This window comes from Corvus kubaryi, unplaced genomic scaffold, assembly GCF_017639235.1.
Source record: "Corvus kubaryi isolate FWS band 111438036 unplaced genomic scaffold, C.kubaryi_AGA036_p1.0 37308, whole genome shotgun sequence".
NCBI lineage: Eukaryota > Metazoa > Chordata > Aves > Passeriformes > Corvidae > Corvus > Corvus kubaryi.
Genome location: NW_024581096.1, coordinates 9,862,923 through 9,874,953, shown reverse-complemented (window position 1 = coordinate 9,874,953; position 12,031 = coordinate 9,862,923). Strand labels below are relative to the sequence as shown.

At 42.7% G+C, this 12,031-nt stretch overlaps 1 protein-coding gene across 1 annotated transcript in view; it reads right to left on the bottom strand.

Annotated features, from left to right (window-relative positions):
• Positions 1-12,031, bottom strand: part of PLCXD3 (phosphatidylinositol specific phospholipase C X domain containing 3) — an 86,194-nt gene that overhangs the window by 24,141 nt on the left and 50,022 nt on the right. The gene's annotated exons all lie outside the window — the stretch shown is intronic.

Here is a 12,031-nt window from a genome sequence, read left to right as displayed (position 1 = left end):
GGATCTATATCTGCCCAGAGAAGCAGGGCAGTTATCCAAATTGAGGGTCCAGAGGGACTGATAGCATCAGTCCGTCCTTTTGTAATTAACTCTGGGTTCACACTGTGGGCAGGGGTCTCATGTCCCAGTGGGGGACTCGAGTCGAAATTCCATCTCAACCCCAGAATTTTTAATAAAGGCCACTGCGGAGTGCCCCTTCCAGAAATTAAATTGAATCTCTGACAAACATATCTAAACAGATCAGTGGCCTTTGGAAAAACACAAGTTAAAGGCGCTCACCGCACTCGTGGAGGAGCAATTGAAAAAGGGAAACATTGAACCCTCAAATAGCCCTTGGAACTCCCTGGTATTTGTAACCAGCAAAACCAGAGAAACCAGCGAAAGACAAGTGGCGCCTCCTACACAACTTGCGGAAAATAAATGCAGTCATTGAGGACATGGGACCCCTGCAGCCTGGAATGCCTTCACCCTCTAGGCTCCCTAGGCAGTGGAAGCTAGCAGTCATTGATATTAAGGACTGCTTCTTTCCAATCCCACTACACCCAGACGATGCATCCCGGTTTGCCTTCTTGGTACCTTCCATCAACCGAAAGGCTCCCATGTAGCGCTACTAGTGGTGAGTTCTGCCACAGGGCATGAAGAACTCACCCACCATCTGCCAGTGGTATGTTGCCCGCATTCTGTTCTCCATCAGAAAGTTAGCAGCAAAGGCAGTAGTGCTTCACTATATGGATGATGTTTTGGTGTGTGCTCCTAACCAATCCTATTTAGAGTGGACATTAGGGAAGGTAATCAAGGCCTTAGAGACAAATGGATTTGAAATCCAAGCTGAAAAGGTCCAGAAAACCTCTCCATATAAATACCTTGGACTGAAAATCCATGAACAGACTGTGGTTCCCCAACAAGTCAAAATTAGTGATAACCCTAAGACCTTGCAGGAACTCCACCAGCTCTGCAGGACCATAAATTGGGTGAGGCCACTCCTAGGGCTGACGACAGAAGATCTCGCTCCTCTGTTCAACCTTCTGCAAGGGAAAGATGACCTCACATCACCTAGGCATCTAACAGAGGAGGCGAGACAGTCCATCTGTAAGGTACAGGAAGCGCTGTTGTCACGGCAGGCACACCGCTGCGCCCCAGGTCTGCCTTTTCAATTTATTGTGTTAGGGGAAATGCCGTACCTCCACGGGCTGATATTTGAATGGGACGAGGTGCAGTGTGATCCCCTGTTAATCATCGAGTGGGTTTTCCTCTCACAGCAGCCATCCAAAAGTATCACAACACCACAGGAGCTCACAGCTCAGCTGGTGATGAAGGTTAGATCCTGCCTCCTCACCCTTGCAGGGTCTGACTTTACATGCATCTACTTACCATTGACAACCGATTCACTTGATAACCTCCTTCAAAACAATGTGCACCTTCAGTTCACCCTAGACAGCTACCCAGGCCAAATTTCTATACACCATCCAAAACACAGACTGTTTACTTTGGTCTTCAAACTGATTCCAAAAGAAATTCAAAGCAGAAACCCATTAAATGCCCTGACAATCTTTTCAGATGGCTCTGGTGCATCTTGTAAATCTGTAATCACTTGGAAGGATCCTTGCACTCCAAAGTGGGAGTCTGATGTGCAGGTAGTCGAAGGATCCCCGTAAGTGGCAGAACTTGCAGCCATGGTCAGAGCATTTAAACGATTAAATGAGCCATTCAATCTGATAACTGATTCGGCCTATGTTTCAGGTGTAGTTTCCAGGACAGAGAGAGCCTTACTAAAGGAGGTTGCAAACTCAGAAATTCATAATTTGCTTTCAAAATTGATTCAACTGATCTCCCACCGAAAGCAACCATTCTATGTCATGCATGAGAGCTCACACACTGACCTGCCAGGATTTATTGCAGAAGGAAACAGGAGAGCAGATGCCCTAGCTATGCCCATCGAGTTAGCGAATCTGCCTAACAGATTCCAGCAAGCCCAGCTGAGCCATGCCACGTTTCATCAAAATGCTCCAGCGCTCATCCGAATGTTCCACCTCACTCGAGACCAAGCAAAAGCTATTGTGGCCACATGCCCCAACTGCCAAAAACATCAGTTTCCATCAATAGGTCAAGGGGTTAACCCTTGAGGCCTAGGCAGTTGTGAGGTATGGCAAACAGATACCACCCACTTCCCCCAATTTGGCCGCCAAAAATATATTCATGTTTCTGTGGATACCTTTTCTGGCGCAACCTTTGCCTCAGCCCATCGTGGAGAGAGGGCCAAAGATGTTGTCAACCACTTAGTCCAGGCCTTCGCTGTGTTGGGGACACCAAGGAAAATAAAAAACTTACAATAGCCAAGCATACACCTCCGCAGAATTAAAAAGATTTGTGAGTGAGTGGGGTGTGGATCCCATCACTGGCATCCCTCACTCGCCCACAGGCCAAGCCATCGTGGAAACGAAACATCAAACACTAAGAAGACTGTGAGAACAACAAAAAGGCGGCAATGAGATCGCTGCCCCCATCATAAGACTTTCCAAAGCATTGTTCACTTAGAACTTTTTAAACTGTTCCTATGAGGAACCCAACCCTCCCATCATGAGACACTTCACAAACTCTGCCAAACATAAACTGAGTGAGAGACCTGAGGTCCTAATAAAGGACCCTGAGACTTTACAAATACGTGGCCCATACCCCCTAGTCACCTGGGGTAGAGGCTATGGGTGTGTTTCCACCCCAGAGAGTCCAAAATGGATCCCTGGGAAGTGGATCAAACCCTTTTTGAGACCACCTACAGATGCCAAACAGAGGAAAGAAGCTGCCACAGCCTGGAAAAGAAGAAAAACCAAACCGCTTAGGAAAAAGACTCCTCCTCCAGGCCCGAAAAACAAACCCTCCCCTTCCCAGACTCCCTGCTGTGTTTCCTTCCCAAAAATGATCTCTCTGTTTTTATTGAAAGAGGGGGAGCCCAAGGGAGCTATTGTTATTTAAGTTAATTGTACTTGTGTTAATTATATTTGTGTTACACTTTTCCTAAAGTTACCACCCTTGACTGAGTGATGACATCCCACCTGCTGCTGTCCCACCTGCTGCTGCAGCTCCTCCTGTGCACTGGGAGCTTCAGCAGCCGGATTCCCTCCACTGTCAAAGACATGTGGAGTTTTGTATGGGTTTTGTTTATGGTGTTGTTAATTTTACTAGCCCTTCCCATTTTTAAGTGTTTGGTTTTAAAATCCCTTAAGTCCCCTCCCTCATTTCAATATAATAAAAAGGGAGGAGATGTTGCTATGACGCAGCCCACTGCGGGGCTGGGGCAGCGCGATGCCAATCAATCCCAGACCCTCCCACAGATCAAGTTTCCCCAAGACACAGACTCGGAGGGTGGGTTGAGGGGCGGTTCAGAAGCTTAAGCCGCATCCCCCCTGGGCTGTGCCCGGGTCCAAACTGCCTCCCCTTGTTCAGGAAAATTCTCTCTTACTTGGTTGTTCATGGGTTCTTTGTTGTAACTCCCGCCTCCCAGTTTCCCCCATTGGATCTTGTTGAATTGTATCCTGCCCCCTGCTTTGTAACTCACTGGTTGTTTTCCCCTTTCCCCGCAGTTTTCAAACCCCCTATAAAACTGAGGGAAAAGGCTCTCGGGAAGTTTAAGATCACTGCCGTATTCTGGTTGCTAAACTTCTGACAATAAACCTGTTGGAAGCCAAACCAGAACCCCCTCTCTCTTCCTTTATCTCCGAACTAACGTGAGCCTAGATCATCGGCTCCTGCCATGTCTCCCTACAAAGAAGCCAGCGAGCGCGCCCAGCCAGTGTCTTTCCTGATGCCGAGGTCGCTTCTGCGATGCACAGAAGTAACGCCGCTGGACTCTCTCTGATCGAGGGCACGCCAGAGCTCGTGCTGCGAGCACAAAACTGCGTTACTTTCCCCATTATTCAAGCAACACAGTACACTACTATACCTGCAGGAATCATTTGGGATTACAGCCTTGCCTCACAGCTGTAATTTGAGCAGGTCTCACTGGAAAAGCAAAGAAGCCAGTTTCAGACATCAGAGTATGTAAATAAGTTGGGTGGTAGTGCTGATCTGCTGGAGGGCAGGAAGGCTCTGCAGAGGGATCTGGACAGGCCAGATCAAAGGGCTGAGGCCAATGCTGGGAGGTTCAACAAGGGCAAGTGCTGAATCCTGATCTTGGGTCACAACAACCCCAGGCAGCACCACAGGCTGGGGCAGAGGGGCTGGAAAGCTGCACTGTGGAAAAGGACTTCGGGGTGCTGGTTGCCACCAGCTGAACATGAGCCAGGGTGTGCCCAGGTGGTCAAGGAGGCCAATGGCATCCTGGCCTGGATCAGCAATAGTGTGGCCAGCAGGACCAGGGCAGGGATTGTCCCCCTGTACTGGGCACTGATGAGGCCACACCTCAAATCCTGTGTCCAGCTTTGGGCCCCTCATTCCAAAAAACACGTGGCAGTAATGGAGTGAGTCCAGAGAATGGCATCAGATCTGAGAAAAGGTCTAGAGAGTAAGTCAAATGAGGAGTGGCTGAGGCAGTGGGGTTGTTTTGCCTGCAGAAAAACAGGCTCAGGGGTGGCCTTTTTTGCTCTCTACAAGGCTCTACAGGTTGTACTAAGGTGGGGTTGACCTGCTCCGCCAGGCAACCAGCAATAGGACATGAGGAAATGGCCCCAAGGTGCACCAGGGGAGGTTCAAGCTGGACATCAGGAAGAATTTCTTCACTAAAAGGTTGATTAGGGATTGGAACTGGCTGCCCAAGGAGGCGCTGGAATCACCATCCCTGGAAGTGTCCAGGAAAGTACTGGACATGGCACTTAGTTGTACAGTTTACTGGCATGAAGGTATTCGGTCAAAGGTTGGACTCAATGATCTTGGAGATCTCTTCTTAATGAGTCTTTGATTCTAAATCCAAGAAGGAAGGGAATAAAGAACCATGGCAGTCCTTCTTTGCTGTCCAGCTGCAAAATTAATGTCTGTTACCCAAGATCTAATATCATACTTGATTTACTACACAACAGTGCCTGCTCACAGAGCTGAGAGTGCAGAGTGCAGGTTTCAATACCCCACCATGGAACAAATCATGGTAAAGTTCATCCTTTGTGCTATAGCTCAGAAAACAAGAATGTTCAATAGGAAAGTGCCTGCATCTCACCATGGCTCCTATTTCACTCTAACTACTTAGTCTTCATATCTTAATACTCTTTTATGATATAATACATTCTGGATGACAGTTGCTTAGTTACAAAGACCCTCAGATCAACAGCTACGGTATTAAAATATTGCCAAAGGTCAAATCCCACTGTATGATCATTCAGCATCTTATAGATATGTCTTTTATTATTTTTCTTAGTGTCTGAAATAAATACTCAAAGGCATTTTAATATAACAGGCCATGCCCTCTAGGGCAACTGTACAGCCTGGGACATTACATGCAATTATATCATTATAATTACAGACAAACTCTTATTATAATCTTTGACTACATCAAGTTTGTATGTTAGACCTAGCCCTCCCCTCATCCCCTGAAAAAAAGAAAAAATATCAGTCCTGGAGGAAAATAGAATTAGAAAACATTTGCCTAACCGTAAAGGTGTAAAGAGAAGATCAGTAAAAGAAGGCTAGATACTTGCAGGATTTGTATTCATGAAACCAGCACCTTTCACAGAGACAGTGGCTCCTTAAGAAAAAATTACGTTGCAACCCACAGACATTACCAAATTCATAGGGAAAAAAAATGTACCACCTCTGTTTCAACAGAAGAAAAGCATGGGCATTTTTATGGACTATGCAAGTTCTGCATCATACAGAAGGTGGTACAGCAGCAAGACCTTTGGCCTGGCTGCCTTCGCTATTTCCAGCCCCCTGTTGCAGTGATCTCTTTTTGTACAAATGTGGCACCAGTGTGCCAGAATCCCTTACTGCTTCCTCTGCATGCTTTATCCAACACGTCCCTGGCTGCAGCCTGCAGGGCTGACTGTTCATTCAGTCTGCAAAGGCTACTTGTTTGTAAGCACAGGGAAGCATTTAATGAAATTAATTGCAGGCTTGGTGTGAATTCTGAAAATAGATTTAAGGGGTTTCTGTAGCTAAGGCTTCTTTAACACCCTGTCCTGTCTTAAACCTTTCCTACCAGCCAAGTGGAGATAGCTGCTGCAGAAGCTGGGGTATGCAGGTGACCTCTCCAGGGACAGTGTGGATGCATTCTCTCCAGATTGCATTTGAAAGCCCTCCAAGGCTTTAGAGGCTGCTGAGAATTGCTCAAACCTATCAGAAATTATACAGAATGCTCAACATGGTTTTAAGAGCTGACAGGATTTTGTTTTGACAATTTCTATTCACATCCTACCCCTCTAGGACTGTGGAGCAACTACAGAAGATTAAAAATTCAAACTTCCAAACCTAATGAGCATGATAGTTTGTCCAGAACTGTCCAGTTCTCTGCTTGAAATTTGACAAGGATGTGCCTATAGATCTACTTATATAGTCTTGAAAACAATGATTTGCAGCATGCAAGAGCTAACACAACACAGAAACATGGACGTTGCCATACCTACTGAGTTTGTATTTGCTCAAGTTTGTATGAAACATCTTTGCTTTACAGAAAATTATTACCAACTTGAACACCATTTTGTGAATACATCTGGAAAAGCTTGTTTGTGTAAATCTCGGTGCTCATTTTGTACCTTATAAATGAAGAGCAGAAGCATCAACCCATCAAGGAACCATTTCCTTCACAATGAACTAAAAGCAGCTACACAGATCAGGCCCAGCATTAGCAAATGCATTTTCCCTGGGGTCAGCACTTGTTAGCATCTATTAGCTTTTGAGTTTCCTTAGTGATCTGAGTAATGCAGAAAGATCAAAGAAAACCCAACTGACTTAATGAGACATTTGCAATTTCACTACAGCAGCCGTAAGTTGAACTGTGAAATCTTTGAGACAAGTAGATGTTAGTGACAGCTTACAGCAGTGGAGGGGAGAGAATGAACATTTCCTTTTTGTGATGAAGAACACTTGCTGCTGTCTGTATGTGTAGGGTCACACTGTGCCCAGAGTGCAGTGACAGGAAAACATAAAGTATATTTACAAGCAGTCACACAGCATATAATGTAACTGTAAGCAGGTGTTTTGGTGCCCAACATGATAAAACTCACAAGCACATCAAACAGAGGGAAAAACTGTGAGACACCTATACCTGCCAGAAGAAAACATCAAGACAACTACCCCAAATGAACACCCAAAAGCCAAGCCACTGATCACAGAGGTCACTGTGGTGATCACCATGCCAATCTTCTTCTGTCACCAAATCCCACAGGCTACTGGTGGGTATGTAGATAAATACTTTAGCAAAGTTATTAAAAATCTGTGCTCCTTTGATTTGTGACAATTTAATACCATTCCAGGTTCATGACCAAAGCCATCAAACAACAACACAACCCTTCCTGTGGGAATGCCATACTAAAATTCTCATGCAGACAGACGGTCCAATGATGAAATGCCACTACACATACACAGCCCATTCAGGATTTTACTGAGCAGGCCTGTTGACGTGGTAGATAGATTCTTCCAATGAAATCTCCCTGTGCTGTTCTGTGTGTAAACACAGAGATTGCTTCTTGTGTAGAAAGACTGGAAAAGTAATTAAGGATACTTTGAGGAAGAACAGAAATACTAAGGATTTGTCTGGATTGCCCAGAGTGCTTTTGAATTGCCTACTAATATACCAGAATGACATTTTGTGCCTTCTGAGGTCAGGAAATAAAAAAAAAAAACAAAAGAAGAAAGGAAAAGACAGCCGTGTTCCAAGGCAAACACGGTGCAGTCAGGCGTGCTTGTACCACACACATTAGTGAGAGACTGAGTCTCCCCTCACCTCTCAACAGCTAAAGAGCTGACACATCAGCTTCTTGAGTCCTAAATCTGAACCAGCTCACTGGAGCCTCCTGCTCTCTTGCAGCCCACAATGGAGACAGACATCAAGGTTACAATCAGGAAGGATGCAGACAATTAGGAAAATACAGTTGCCACAGTTGCTATTTCTGTTGTTTTTCATATAAAATAGTTTAAGAATGGCATCAGTCAGTATGAAGTGTGGATTAAAATATCAATTCCCACTCTTCCTGCCACACAGAAACTAAAAAATTCAGCTGACGGAGGTGTGGCACCATCAGTAACTGACTCAAAAAATCCCACTTCTTGAAACTTCAGGGATCATTTTTCATACAATATCCACCTATTCGCCAGCTAAATCTGACTCTGCTTAGTTCATAACTGTACCCAGAGACGGATTTTCTCCTGACAGCTTCTGTGGCCTACTTACCACCCCTTCTGTTAATAGTGTGGATTGGATGCTTTGCTTCCACTTCAAAAGGTTCATTTTCCTGTGCAGGATATATTTTTTTTAATTTGGTTTGGTTGCTAAGGAGGAAGCTTTAGCATGGTAGGCAAGGATTTAGTCATATGTGAGCCACAGGGAGCATTATCCTTAGAGATTAATTTGGAAATCAAGTGACAATTGGTGGGGTATGTGTTTACTTTCTATTTTTTGAAAGCTTTAAAAGTACCACTGGATTTCTACATCCCCTGAAGGAGAGCTATTCTTCTTCTATATTATTAAACTACAGAGACAACAAAGAGAGTATCATGTTTGTCTCAAGTGTCATAGATAAAATTAGTAATTTCACTGCAAATCAGAAAGCAAACTAGATTTTTAGGAAGAACAGCTCTACACTAATCAAAAGGGTGTGTCACAAGCACCTTTCAGATATACTGAAGGCAGCTGCCTCACTATGAAGTTAGTTCAATGAGAACTGCAAACATAGTTCATTTGGCATATACTGTTTGCTAATTAAAGAGCATTTCTTGGCATCTAAACTGTGTGTGTGACAGAATGTTAAGCCTGGAAACATATTGAGAGTCCTCAAAGTTTTTCATCAAATCCAAGAAACATAATGTGCACACATGCAAGCGATTCTCCTCATTCAAGTAGTGAAGGTGAAATCAGTGATACCAAGATTTGTTATACTGAACTGTGGTCCTAGGAAGACCATTACAAGAAATGGCTTTTCCCTCTTGTATTTGTGCAGGACAGAAAGCTTCGTAACTTTATAATTTCCCCTTCTTTCTAATTACTGTACCACAGAATACTACCTGTGATGACAGCAAAGCCTGTGAGCAAACATCAGTAGAAAACAGTCCTGGTATATCTTCACTGAGTTGAGTCTTAGGAGCGTGAAAATGTTTTGTTTTTTAAATTGAGGTTATTGTGGGCCTCACAGCTTGCATATCTGTGCTGTGGGGAACAAGTTACAGAATAACATCCCTTCTCCTTCTGAAATATATTGCCTTGGAAAGCTGCTCTACTGCAGTGTGCCTGTGTGGACCTCCACCACCACAGGGCAAACATGATAAAAAGCCATTAAACCAACAGTCTTGGCTACAGAGGAATATTTCACTGTGCTCTTTCCCAACATAAGCTACAAAACAGCAGAATGGAGTGTGGATTGGATTGCTGCATGGCACCTGCCTGCTCACAGATGTCCAAGGACCATGGAAATCATGTTCTCCCTCTAAGGTAGCCACTGCTCTTCTCATAAACAGTTTCATGACTAACAAACAACTTCAGAGATCAAAACCTGGTATGTTTTACTGCATCTGAGAGGATCTAAACTTTGCTCTATTTTCAAAACTAAGTCACTATATAAAAGGCCACTGTAAAGATGGAGAAACAAAACAAAAGAAATTACTCTATGTTTTATTTTAAAATGCCAAAGAAACATTTCTTAAACGTATACTTGATTTAGGAAAAAACCCCAAATCAAACCGGAAAACAACCCCCACACCAGAACTATTTGTAAAATTCAACCTAATTCATTTACATTCAGATCTTTTAAAATTCAGTGGAAGGGGAGAACCCCATGAAAGTATGGTTACAAAACTGCTGCCAAAAGCAAGATAACTGCATTCTTAATGTAAGGCTCTTCACCAGTATTTCTTAATGAGGAGAAAACAGTATAACATAAGTCTATACAGTAACTGGCAAAAAAAGCACATATATTATCTACCTGGACACAAAGATGGGATTTGATCTGGGTATTTATTCTGAAAAAGACAAAATAATCTCTTTACTGAGTGATGGTTCAAAGTGGCAAAAACAGCACAGCTGGAACATAGGTCTTGATACCTTTTGCATGGATTTTAAGCTACTGAAACGTTATGGCAGTGAGATTGAAGAGAACTGTGTAAATTCTAGTGTGTAAATTGTACTTCATCTTTTAATTGCTTGTCTATTTATTTTTTAACAGAATCATCTGAAGAGCAGTTCTGAATATATTTGATGTTTACTTTTAGAGCAGCTAACTCAAAATACAAGCTCAGTTTCTATCTACATTATCATACATTCCAAGCCTGTTTCTTCATACAGTGCATTTTTTGTATTAAAAATAAAAATTCCAAATAAGATACCACATTTGGAAGACTAAATATTAGACTTGGAGATTATTTTGAAGGTCTATTTCTCTCATAATGGCTAAAAGAAATATGCAAAAAAGGAAACAACTTCTCATGTAGCAGACACGACTACAAAATTGAGGATCATGTGAAAAATCTCCGTTTGAATCTGGCAAAACAACATTTCCAGGTTTTTCAGCCCAATTATTTATTGACATTTGAAGTTAGTTACAATTTCAAGATTTGCTGTTGAGAAAGGCTTACTAAGAGTTCAAAGGCTCTGGACATTCAGAGCTCAGTCAAACATATTCAGCATCTATTTCAAATCTTTATTTTCCAAACAACTTCAAAAAAGCACATTATGAGCCAAAGATGAAGAAAATGGGGTTTGATGGCTATTTTATTGATACAACAAGCTTTAAGAACAACCTGTTCGCTTCCTGATTTTGCTACTTCATGTTCTAAAGAACACTCAGAAAGATGTTTACCAGGCGAAAAACCCTTAACAACAAGATGTTTCTTGGTAAAACCCATCAACAAAGCGGTATTTTAGTATAGAGAAGTGCTCTTCAGACTGAGGAGAGAGGGAGATTCTCCAGTCCAATGGAGCCCATGAAACATAGATGAAGGATATACCAACAGCTGCAAGTGCAGTAGCACTTCTAAATCATGTTCCACTGCTCATAAAACCTTCCGTGTCATTGTTGTACAATGTCAGGTAAAGTTTTTACCTATTTTTTCAAGTTCACAGTTGCTTGGGAAAGCTGCCATAAAAATAGCTCAACCTTTCTCAAATATGAGGCGTGTTTTCTTTGCAGACACTGCATCTTTCATCTCATAGAACAGGATATGCTTGCCACAGACCTTCCTGTCACAGGCACATCTGTGCAGAGAGAAAAACATTAGCAGGCCAGTGACCCCCATTGTAAATGTTTTTTACACTCTGCAACTCTTCTTTATTTTTAAGGAGAAAAAGAAAATAGCTCTTGTGTCTTGGCATTAAATTTCAGTTTTCCTACCAAGTTGTCAAGAACATAGTCACATATATATGCCTTTAAGCTCAAAATTGGCTGTTATTTATCAAAGTCAGAATGGTATAAATAATGCATGTCTTGCACAGGCGGCTTTTTTTGTAATGTAACAACTAATGGCCTGTCAACAAACTATTCCATGTACAGAACCTGTACAATGGTCTGCTGTCTCTTTCCTCTATCATAAATGAAGAAAGACTTTCAGGAGTCAAATTCTCTTTGATGGTGTCCTGCTGTCTTCGATACAATGTGTGATGGTATAGAGACAGAGAAACTATGCATCTTTGAGGTGTGTAAAGGCAAATTCTGCAGCATCAGGCTTTGCTAGTGAGCCAGAACGAAAAATTTTTTATTCCATACCCGAAGCCTAATGCACAAATAAAAGCTTAAATTATCTAGATCATACGGATATGTGGATACAAATATGCTGCTAACAAGAATTTTTCTTGCTTCTTTCCAATCCCGTGAGATACTTTTCTCTCTTACAGAAGATGTTAGCAGAGTTCTATAAACTATGAACACCTGTGACCTTGCAAAGTTTTGTTCATAGTACAGTAGAA